Below are 12220 nucleotides of genomic sequence, written 5' to 3' on the forward strand. Positions count from 1 at the left end.
AGCACAAGTTTCTTTTCTGATGATAAGGATTTAAAATGTAGATATGGCACTTACGGTGGGTATAATTTACAAAAATTACCCACAAAAAGAATTTTACACATGCATACCTTGAGAAAGCTCTTTGGGACTTAAAAACTCAATCCAGAATGGATTCTCATGATTACTGGACTGTCATATTGTAATAGAGAGACACAGATATCAGGACAGCCTGGGAGTTTTGAGATGGGCAGAGGATGGGCAAGGCAAGGACCACAATCTTCTGTCTCCACGCTTTCCTGAATATGCCTTGTAGTTTTGAAATAACCTTCTATTAGCTCCCCAGTAAGGATTCTTTCCTGAGCGTTGTTTGTTTTTTTTAATTAGAAAAATACTATTTTAGCAACTTTCCTTTTGTTGATATTTAGTCTGAAAGTGATCTCATTGCCCCCAAAAATACCATTTTAGTTCCATATCCTGTTAAGCATCTTTCTGGCACTTGAAATGTCAACAATAAGTCATACGTCCACTTCTCACATGAGCAGTAATGCTATTGTGCTTTTTATCCTGGAAAAGAGAACACTTACTGTGTGGTTTATCAAAATCAATACCCTAAATCCTATCTTTAATATTGGGTCTATCTTGAGGCTTCCATGTGGGATACATACTAGGGAATTAAATGTACCTTATAATCTTAAAGGAAGAGAATCCATCCCAGGCTGTCAGAGACCTAAGCTCTATCTGGAAATAGCAGTGGAAACTGAAAAGATTCTAGAGGTGCTCAGAAAACAGATGAGGCCATCCAGGCTCTGACAGTGATGCCATCTACTAGATACCTTGGAATAATATGCTATAATAAACCATTAACTTGAAAGTCTGTGACTTTCTGATTTTGGTTGAAGCAAGTGCTAGCCTAGGGAACTGGGTCATTTCTAGAATTTCTTTGTGGTCTCTATTGGGAGTGAGATGGATCTTAAAATGTGCACTGATGATAAGTTTGGATATCAATGGATAAACCAATGCCTGAATGACTAAATTAGAATAGAAAGAGAGTTGGATTTTAGACTCAGTCTGAATCCTTCTCCGCTATTTATTAGCTGTGTGATGGTAAGCAAACTTCTTGAGCCTCTTTGAGCCTCAGTTTTTGACCTGTACAGTGGAAGTTATAATCCTTAACCAACAATGTGGTAGTGACTTAAATGGCAACACTCTATGAGAAAGCATCTAATATAGTGCTTGAAGCATTGAAGAAGTGTTTGCTTTTTAATTTCTTCTCCAATCAGAGTTATTAGTGGCTAAAAAAGCCATCCTCAATTTGAGATGAGCTGGAATGTGTCTGGGAACTGAGCAGATCATAATTTGTTCACAACTTTTACCTTACACTTACTGTTTATGTATGTTCGCGTATAAATGATATAAAAATAAAATAAAATAGGATGGATTGGGGGGAAATAACCCAAATATAAGATACTTTGGTTAGTAGTAATAATTTGAGAATGCTCTTTAATCACTAGTTTAAAATGTTTCACAACAATGCAAGGTATTGGTGGTAGGATAAGGTATAAGAACCCTGAATGATGTTATGTATGAATGTTTTGTAAGTTCACAACTATTACTCTAAACTTATTATTTATGTATGAGTGATATACTTCAACAAATGAAAGAAAGAGAGAAAAAAACTGAGCAGAGAGAAGACTTTCAATCTCTCTTTCTGGCTAGAAACATCCATGTAGGAAATGATTAAGGAAAGAATAAGTGAAAAAATTGTCTTAATTTATGAGACTCTTTGGATTTCAGCTTATTACTATTGTTACTACTACCAAAAATGCCATCAGTGATGATGATGATGATGATAATGATGATAGCTGATACTTACAAAGCCATTTTGTATGAATTAGCTCATTGCCAGAGAATCATCCCATCAATTTCCTGAGATAGACAGGATATTCTTATCTGCATTTTACACATCAGGGAACTGAGGCTCAGAAAGGATAAGTAATTTGTCCAAAGTCAAATAATAGTGCTGTTTGAGTTGAGACCTAATACCAGACAACCTGGCTTAATCACTCTGTCATTCCACCTTTCCTTAATATTCCTTAAATGCCACTTTCAGAAGGAGGCCAACCTGAACCACCTCAATCTAAATTATGTCCTCTGTTTTCTCTGACCTGGCACACTATTTCTCCCTTCACCATACTTATCACAATTTCTAACGGCATGCTGTCTGCCCTCCTGGTAGAGGGTTCCCTCATTTCCCAGGCCCTTTTTTTTTTAAGATTTATTTTTTATTTATTTCTCTCCTCTCCCCGCCCCCCCCCAGTTGTCTATTCTCTGTGTCCATTCCTTGTGTGTTCTTCTGTGACCGCTTCTATCCTTATCAGCGGCACCAGGAATCTGTGTTTCTTTTTGCTGCATCATCTTGTTGTGTCAGCTCTCCATGTGTGCGGCGCCATTCCTGGGAAGGCTGCACTTTCTTTCGCTCTGGGTGGCTCTCCTTATGGGGTGCACTCCTTGCACTTGGGGCTCCCCTATGCCGGGGACACCCCTGCGTGGCACGGCACTCCTTGCGTGCATCAGCACTGTACACGGCCCAGCTCCACAAGGGTCAAGGAGGCCCAGGGTTTGAACCGTGGACCTCCCATGGGGTAGGCGGATGCCCTATCCATTGGGTCAGCTCTGCTTCCCCCAGGCCCTTTTTTTGACCATCAGTGTAGTCACAGTGCTACCCCCAAGGCTTGGCACAAAGCAGGGACTCAGTACATATTTGAAACATAATTTCATTAATTGTGGGAAGTCTGTTCCTTAACTTGACCACTGAGGCAATTTTAAAGGGTGAAAGCAGATGGCAGAAAAGTCTTTGGTTCTATTGCAGTCATCTTGAACTCTCGTCTGTTGTTTTATTTCTTTTTGGGTTGCTTTCAACCCAAGACTCACAGCTTGAATTACACAGCTTCCTGAAAGGGCCAGTTGTTGGAAAGTGAAGAACCTGAATCATGAATAACCTGTAAGTACTGCTTATCTCAAGATGCCAACTGAACTTTGTTCTCTTCACTGTGTTGACAGAAAAAGGGTTGGGAATAGAAGTGAAGGCAGCAACAGAGAGGCATGAGAGTCATGACCTGCTGGGTCAAATTGTTCCATCTTCCTTCTGAAATTTAAGGATTTTTTTCTTCCCATTGGTACCCTCTACTGAAGTCTAGCTGGAACTTTGCGTAGTACAGCTCATGTGTTATACTGGGGACAACCAAGGTTTTACTGGGATCATAACCTGATTTCCTGCCAAAAATAAGCTCCCTCTAGACGGACAGACACTTGCTTTAGTGTTCAATCCTTACCCAACATGTAGAAATAGAAGACTGCCAAACAAACACAATGATATTCAGGGACAGCAGTCTATTGCTAACAGCTTTAAGGGGAAGGTGAAAAATTGATGAAAACCAAGTTGTAAGACAAGATTTTCTTTCAAAGTGCTAGATTTTTAAGATCGAGACAATATCTTGGGCTAATGACTTGGTTAATATTGTCCCTGGGAGGCTAGATAATAAGTAGAATGGAAAGACTTCAAAGACTAGTGCAGAAATGGAAAAATGGATAATTGTACATCATTTGCACTATTCAGTATTCAGAACTTAGAGGAAAGCTGGTCAGGTCTCATGAAGAGTTTGGAAAAAAGTCAATTTCTATGAAGCTATCTGGTTGTGTTTGAAAAATTTAATTTTGATACTATCTTTAACTCAGGATATTAAAGAAGGTCCAAATATTTCCCAAGCAGGTAAAACCTCTAAAGATATTTATTTCTGTGATTTATAGAACCAAAGTAGACTTTAGCTTTGCTTATTGGTAATTCACTTGACAAAATTCTTAACTTCAGTAACTCACTACCTAAGCCAAACATTATTTCCATGAAATAGCTATAATTTGAACACCTTCAGGGCACCTTTTCTCCTGGCCTACTGTGAAGTTCAGTGAATCCCAAGATACCTTTAGAAACAAAAAAATCTATGGAGTATTTGTCGCTGCCACTGACTTCCGGCATGTTAAAAGATAGAACTTAATAAATCAAATCCTTTTCAATGGAGAAACCATTTCCAAACCAGGGTCAGCTGCAAAGTTAATGCTAAGGAAAAAATAATGATAGTTGTAGATTCCTTGGGGTTGGAGATGGTGAATCTGTTAATGGTAAATATAAACGGGAACAATGATTTTTAACTGCTGGCTTGGATATGGGGGATGCATTGGGTCGATAACATTAGGTTAAGATCTCTCCTATATTAATCGTGTATGATTTGTTTGAAACGTGTGTGTGTGTGCAGGAATGAGTGATCAGTTTACATTCCTTGGAATTTCATATAATTTTAGGAAAAAGCAACTACCAGTTAGTGACTAATATTTTGCATATATTATTGTATTTAATCCTCACTACAATCCTCAGTATGAGTATTCTTATGCACATTTTATAGATGAGGAAATTCAGTCTCGGAGAAGGAGATTCACTGTGGTTACCCAGCCAGTGAGAACCAAGTCCCTCCCGTGCCACAGGATCAAAGTGTTTCCCACACTTAGTCAAAAGCTATATATGTGGGAGTTTTTGCAGTGTAGGCATCTATTGGTGATAAATTGTTGTTTCCTGTCTTCCTTTTAGAAGCAATTTAAAATATGCCTGTATCTTAGAAAGACAGCACAATCTAAAGTTAACGGCAATAGTTAGGATTAATTATAATGTCTCATCACGAAATTGTTTTTTTTTAAAGGAAATATTAAAGGGTCTCTGTTTTTCTACTTCCTATTCTTACTTCATGTGGAAATATAGGAAATCAAAGCTTTCCCTTGAGAGAACCTATTACTAATCTCATAGTATAGACAGTACTGGGAAAATATTAAGTCAATTAATAGAAATCAAACGTTGTTACCTTTCAGCTAAAAACATTTCCTCAGTTCTTTCCTAACAAGCCTCTTGTTTAAGAAGCTGAAGACTGATGTTGTTTGTTTTGAACTGTCAAAGGCCTAAGAACATTCTGGCACCAAAAATAGACCTAGACTTCTGTATTACTGCTCACCTTTCACTGTCCATATACAAATCTTTGCTAGAGCACCGTATCAACTACCTGTCCAAGTTATCCAGTAAGAAGTTATTCAGTAAGAAAAGCAAATTCTTGGTTTCCTGACTGACTGAGAGACAAATCAGGTGGATTCTGGGGACTTCATTTCTGGGGATTAGCTACGGGCTTTTCACACCCTTACAATACAAAATCTCTAAAAAATGTGTCCATTTTGATCTGATAGCACAAATTGCCTTGGTCCCTAGACTAAATTATTGATACTACAATTAGCACCTTATCTCTTCTTGAGGGACTCAGCAAAATAACTCTCGTATGGCTGAGCCAAGAAATGAGAAAGGATAAAAGGCTTTCTGTTGTATTTTTCGTTTGTTTTGCCTCATCTTTGAGGCTCTGCAGATGTGATTTTGAAGGTAGGTGCTGCCATGCCCTTGAAGGGCCTAAGTAATCCAGCAGTGACCCTGGTTCTCCCACTGGAGAGTGGAATGGAGAAGAGCGAGCATGTGTCTAAGTAGGGCTGGGGGAGGCAGGCATCCCAGCAAAGCCACTTGTCCTCAGGCCACAGGGCCAAGGAGTGCCTCCTCTTTCCTTCAGCAGGACAAATTTGAGGAAGAATCACAGAAAATTGATGAAGTACCTAATGAGTTCAGGGTTCTCCAGAGAAACAGAACTGACAGTATACACATACATACATTATAGGACTTTGCTCATGGGACTGTGGGGAATTGGCAACTTAGAAATGCCAAGAAAGTTGAATTCCTCAGGAGAAGTTGAATTCCTCAGGAGAAATTGACTGGCTGAAGTAAGACAGAAATTCTTTCTGAATTCTGAAATCCTCAGTTCTGGCTTTAAGATTTCTAACTGATTGCTGAGGGCAATCTCCTTTGTTGATTGTAGATGCAATCAACAGCTTATAGATTCAAATTCATCTGTGAAATACTCTCACATAACAACCATGCCAGAACTTGCTTGATTAAACAACAGGACACCATAATAAGCCTAGCCAAGTTGACACATGAAATTAAGCATCACAGTAGCCTGTAGGTTACTAGGATTGGAGACCACCACCCTTGATCCAGTTGGATAAATAAGGAAGAAAAATATCATTTTATTATTGCCCAATATGGCACATGCAGTAAATATTATCGAGAAGAGTTACATTTGATGTCTTTGTCAAACCAGATTTGATTTTGAAAACCAGAACTAAAAAATATACCTCTATATATGCCTGGCGATTTCTTATAGTTTATGAATTCATAGCTGCTTCTATTAAGTCAGTATCATGTGGTAGTTACTAACATGGGAATGAAGGCAGACTACCAAAGTTCAAATCCTAGGTTGCTGCTTACTAGCAGCATGTTCTTGAGTGATAAATTTGCCCACTCTACCTTAGTTTTCTCATACGTACAAGAGAAGAAATAAAACCCAGTGTTTTATTGGTATAAAGATTATGGTATGAAGATTAAATGAGTGAATACATACAAATGTACATGTGTGTCTGCATATGTCTTGTGCTTAATAAATGGTAGTAATCATTTCCTATACTGTCAGGCACACCGCAAAGAGTTTTCAAACATTTGATATCTTTTTGTTAGGACACATAAGTTAATTATAGATATATTGGCCTCATCGTTGCCTTGCTCTGGCTTATGCACTAATGCCCTATCTGAACTTCATATCACCAGTACCTTCATTAAAGACTCTCAGTAATCTTTCTAAGCTTTGATTTTATCATGTCATGATCCAAAAGAAAAGAAAATTAAAATCTTTCTCATTAGACACTTTACCACAGAAGATATATGGATGTCAAATAAACACATGAAAAGATGCTAAATATTATTAGTCATTAGGGAAATGAAAAATAAAACCACAACGAGTCACTACACATCTGTTAAAATGGCTAAACGGTAAAAAGAAAGCAAAGGGAAAGGAAAGAAAAAGAAAGAGAAAATTTTAAAAACCTGACAATACCAATCGCTGGCAAGGATGTAGAGTAACTGGGATGCTCAGACATTGCTGGTGGGATTATAAAATGGTACAGCTACTTTAGAAAAACACTTTCTTAAAAAATTAAACATATACTTAGCATACCACCTAGGCATCTCACTCCTAGGTATTTATCCAAGGGAACTAAAACATACATTTATACTAATAGAAAATTCTGTATGCAAATATTTATATTAGCTTTCATAATTGCCCCCCAAAATGGATACACAATCTGTGGCACATCCATAGATGAAGTCCCATTCAGAAATAAAAAGGTGCTTACTACTGTGACACACAACATGGACGGGTCTCAAATGTATATGCTAAGTGGAAAGAGCCAGACTCAAAAGGCTATGTGTGTATATTTATATGACATTCAGGAAAACACAAACTGATAGGGGGAGAAAACAGAGTGGTTGCCAGGGCCCTGGGTACCTTGGAAGGGATAAGTACAAAGGGGTATGATGGAATTTGGGGGAAATATTAATACTCTCTTATTTCGACTATGATAGTGGTTATACAGCTGTATTTGTTTGTCAAAACAAACTCAAGGGACTGTATATTAAAAAAAGGTGAATTTTACTTTATGTAAGTCAGGCTCAACATGCCTGACTTAAAAAATAACGAGCTTTCCCATCACCAATGGAATAAAGACTACCCAATTAGCCTGGCTATAAAACCTATTTTTCTAAATTGATCCTTAATTACTGTCTCCTATTGATCCATATCTGTTCCTTCATTGTACCCCTTACCATTAATACTGTATATGTGTCTACTTCCCTGCAGTGGATCAAACTATCTCCACAAATGAAGTACCTTCACCAGCACTTGACTCATATCTGAAACATCCATGTCCAGACCACGTGACATTATCTCAGTGACCCCTTCCTTCTCTCGCCAGTCCACAGTGATGTCTCTGTAAAATTCCTCTGGCCCTTATTTTTTGTGCTACTCATTTGGCATTTTAACAATGACCTTTTATCTTGATGCTGATTGTTTCATTTATTCATTCGTTCATTTATTCTTTTTAAAGGGGTATCTATTTAGTACTGTGGTAGTCGCTATCGGTTGACTACCTAAATCTACTCCTCTATTTCCTTCTTGTTAAGAGAGCCCTCTTCCCTCACTTACCTAAGACAATTATGAATCCAACAAGAGGCTATGGGTGGGACACAATCTAATTCTAACCAATAAGAAATGAGAGGATGTATGCTGGGATCTTTTGGAAAAGATGATACCTAGAAATGCAGCAGCCACTTGCAACCACAAGATGAGCCGGCTGATGAGAAAGCCAATATGCCAAAGATGGCAGAACAGGAAATGGAAGAAACCTGGGTCTCTGAAGACACCCTTGAACTCTGAATTAGCCAATAAAGATGCTTCCTACCTCTTGACTTCTTGTTGTACAAGATAAAACATTTTCGCTCTAAGTCATTTTGAGTTGGTGTTTTCTGTATGGCTGAAAACATTTTGTTATTTGTAAAAAAGCCATTAAATAATGTTATCTTCATTAGTATTTATTTATCAAAGAAACCACTGCTGCCTCAACAACAGATCTATACTATAATTATCATTCATTCATTCATTCATTCAATTCAATATTTTTGAGCACCTACTTTGTGCCAGGCACTAGTTTATGTGCTGGCGAAGCAGCCGTGAACAAAAACAAAGTCATAATCTAAAAACAAATATTTTGTAAAGTTCCTCACGTCTGTAGCTCCCCATGTCATGTCATCCATACTACTTTAGAAGTGATCAGTCAGAACGGGTTTCTAGGCTTCCCAAGTTGGGAAAATCAGAATTCACAGAACTGTGTTATTTGAGATCAGCATCAATTGGTAAGATTCCTTCAACAATAAATGAACAAACTGAGGTGCAAAGGGTGTAAGTGGCTTGTTCAAGGTCACCCAGCTGGTAGTGGCAGAAGTGAGAGCCAGAATTTAGTACTCAGAGCCATTGCCCTTTCCACTAAGGCAGATGCCTCTTCTTTTGATTATTTTCAGAGCCTGAAAATCCTTTTGAGGGATCATTGATGTGATTTGCTTCTCCCGTTAATTTTTCTTGCTCTTGTTCTGATGAGGGGGGAACTTACTGCTCACTGCCGCCTTAATCCCAGCACAAGCAAAGATGTCTGCGACAGCGGAGTCCTTTTGGTGAGGACTTCAAATACGCACAGCTCAGCAGGAACACTGTAAATGGTGTATTTTTTAAACTCAGGCAGAATCAGCACTAGATAAATCCCCCTCTCCTGGTCCTTCAGAGAAACCCTCATGCCGTGTTCAAGAACACTTAGCAATTTCTGGTCTTAGGAGGAGAAGGATTCACGTGGAGATGTGCTATAAAACAGCCTCTCTTAAGAGAGTCCCATTTGTGAAGCTTCCCTGGTCGAGGGCTCAGGGCTTCTCTCCCCTCTCTGAGGCGACAGCCTTCCACCTCTTTCCCATGAAGTTTGCTCAAGGGAAGTCGATAGACTACGGTCTTTAGGAGCTTTGGCTCGTGATAGTTTTTCATAATTGGTGTCGCCCGGCCCTAAGGAGAGCAACAGGCACAAGCTTCCTAGGAGTGGGAGCAAAGACAGCAGTTACTAATAGTGTTACTATTTATCGAGCGCTTTCCATGAGAGTGGCATTGTTGAAAGTGCTCTTCAGATGACATTTTATTTCATTATCACAACCCCTTTGAGGCAGATGTGGACCCACAATCCCTGACTCTTGGGTCCCACGTTTAGAATTTTGAACTGTTTGTATTTTAGAAATTTAATATGGAAACTACATACCACACATCACATAACACCCCAGTGGGGTCTAATCCAGTACTCCATAATCAAGACACATTAATATTTCTGCAGCAAAACTATTACTTTTCACTGAATAAATAAAAACTTAAGGCGGTTTTGTTTGTTTGTTTTTACTGCTAAATCAATTGCAAACACACTTTGGCTTTTCTGAGGTTTTTGGATTTGTAACTGTAGAGAAGGGAAGATAGCTGCCCCAATCCCCAAAACCAGTAATTGGTGGAATTGGGATTTGAGCCTTGACTGCCCCTGCTCAGAGCATCCTCTTCCTCTGTCTCTCTCCTCTTGTTTGAAGAAGTACAATCATCTTAAACAGCCAGCTCAATGGATTTTTACAAATGTAATTACCATCTTGGTCTAAGTGATCAAGGTATAGAATATTTTCAGCAGCCCAGAAGGTTTCCCTTATAGTACTTCTCAGGTACAAACCCCTCCCCACTATTTGGCCTTGAATTAATCTAGCATATATAGAACTTTGTACAAATGTAACCATACAGTATGCACTCCTCTGGGTCCACCTTCCTTTGCTCAATCCACGTTAATTTGTGTAGCAGTAGTTCATTCTTTTCATGGTTATGCACTATTTCGTTGCACAAAAACATCAAAATTTATGTATCTATTTTCCTCTCAATGGACCCTTAAGTTGATGCCAGTTTGGAGCGCTTATGCAGAGCACATAGTCTTAGCTATCAGACTTTACTGCCACCAGCTGTCAGCACCCACCCCAGATCCAACATCCAGTAGGACAGGGTTACACTACAGATAAACAGATTCCTTCAAACAGGGTGACGAGAGAGGGGCTGGCAAGTGACCTTGCTGTGTGGCAAGTTGATCTGCTGTGTGAGCAGGGGTGGGCATACATTTTCCATAAAGGGCCAGATAGAAAATATTTTCTGATTTGTGAGCCACAGGGTTTCTATGACAATGCCTCAGTGCACAAAAGCAGCCATAGACTCGACGTGAACAGATGATTGTGCCTGTGTTCCAACAGATTTTTATTTAGAAAAACAGGCGGTAGGTCAGAGTCGGCTGGTGGGCTGTAGTTTGCCAGCCCCTGCTTTTAGAGCGAATGACCTGGCTTCCTGGTAATTTAGTTTAAGCAAGGAAAGGAAAGAGATGCTGACCAAGCAAGACAGCGAGGCAGGCAGAGGTTGGCCTCCTACACGCCTTGTCTCATTGACTCTCCGTAAAGACCCACTCAGGCCAGTAGTAATACCACCATCGTGCTCATTTGATAGACGCCCAAACTGAGTTCCGAGCGACTTCATAACCTGCCCAGTTTGTTGCTGGGGCTTTGAATCTGGTGTTCTTTCCACTGCATTCAGGGATCCAAGGGAGAACCCGAGAGGATTTGTGTTTCCTGAAATGATAATACAGAAGTCCGTGTGTTTGAGGCATGTGCATTTCTCCCCGTGAAGATCCATAGCTTCCAATAGCCTCTCAAACACATTGTGAGCCAAAGCTCAGAAAGAACGAAGGCCCAGAGAGAGTTTTATCAACGTGAGAAATGGAGAAAATCAAAAAGTTGGTTGCCTAGCTCTAGCTAAGGTGTTGTCTCTGGACCACATTGTTTGAGCTCTAACCCTATACTCCCAGAAGGGGCATCCTTCTTTATAAAATAATAAATGTTTTCATCGGAGAGGCGTCTCCTCTTTTTGGGACTACGCCCTGCAAGGCAGGGTCCCGCTGAGCCCCGTTTACAGGCGGTTACCGAGCGGGCTGCTGAAATGTGCCGTGGCGCCGCTGCCCTGCTGGAGGACAGCAGCCCTGTGTAAATGAGGACGCGTGGGCCTCGTCCACACCGGCGTCTTTATGTGCGTGTCTGTAGCCCTCACCTCTCCTTACGGATCCTAGTCAGCTGAAGTACTTCCGAGACGGTCCACAGCAGGAGGCAGCAGCCCCGTAATTGTTAGCTGTATTTCATGTTCACAATTCCTCTGAGAAAGGTCCTAATTAGTCTAAGCAGTGTTTAATGTAAATCAAGTCTCACTTTCAAAATTTCGAGGGCTCCATTTTGACAGAATGTAGATTTTTTTTTTTTTTATGCTAGACATAAAACATGGGTGCTAGTAAAAGACTGTAATGACAGGCAGGAGAAGAGCAGAAATCGATAGATGGAAAGTTACTGAAATTAGGTAGGCCTGACCTCCTGTAGCAGCCTTGGAAAACGACCCTTCAGAGCGTTGTTTTCCTTGTTTCCCAATCGCCCGTGGACACTTTTCCTCCCCAGCCTAATTCAGACTTCTCAAAGTGTTGGTTCTGACTTACAGCGGTGTTCACGTCAGGTAACAGGAGGACAGCGTTGGAGCGCTTTCCCTGGTGAGAAGTGTGATACCACAGAACCCTCGAAACACTGCCGAGATTCTCAACCCTCTGATATATTTCACAAAGTAATTCAATTATGGAA

At 40.0% G+C, this 12220-nt stretch overlaps 1 protein-coding gene and 1 long non-coding RNA gene across 2 annotated transcripts in view; one reads left to right on the top strand and one right to left on the bottom strand.

Annotated features, from left to right (window-relative positions):
* POU6F2 (POU class 6 homeobox 2) overlaps positions 1-12220 on the bottom strand; it is a 382627-nt gene that overhangs the window by 197340 nt on the left and 173067 nt on the right. The window lies entirely within an intron of this gene.
* LOC131278464 (uncharacterized) lies at positions 2595-8006 on the top strand. The gene is made up of 2 exons (XR_009185756.2): positions 2595-2980; positions 7806-8006. It is a non-coding gene; the product is annotated as an uncharacterized lncRNA (long non-coding RNA).

Source organism: Dasypus novemcinctus, chromosome 5 (assembly GCF_030445035.2).
Source record: "Dasypus novemcinctus isolate mDasNov1 chromosome 5, mDasNov1.1.hap2, whole genome shotgun sequence".
NCBI classification, from domain to species: Eukaryota; Metazoa; Chordata; class Mammalia; order Cingulata; family Dasypodidae; genus Dasypus; species Dasypus novemcinctus.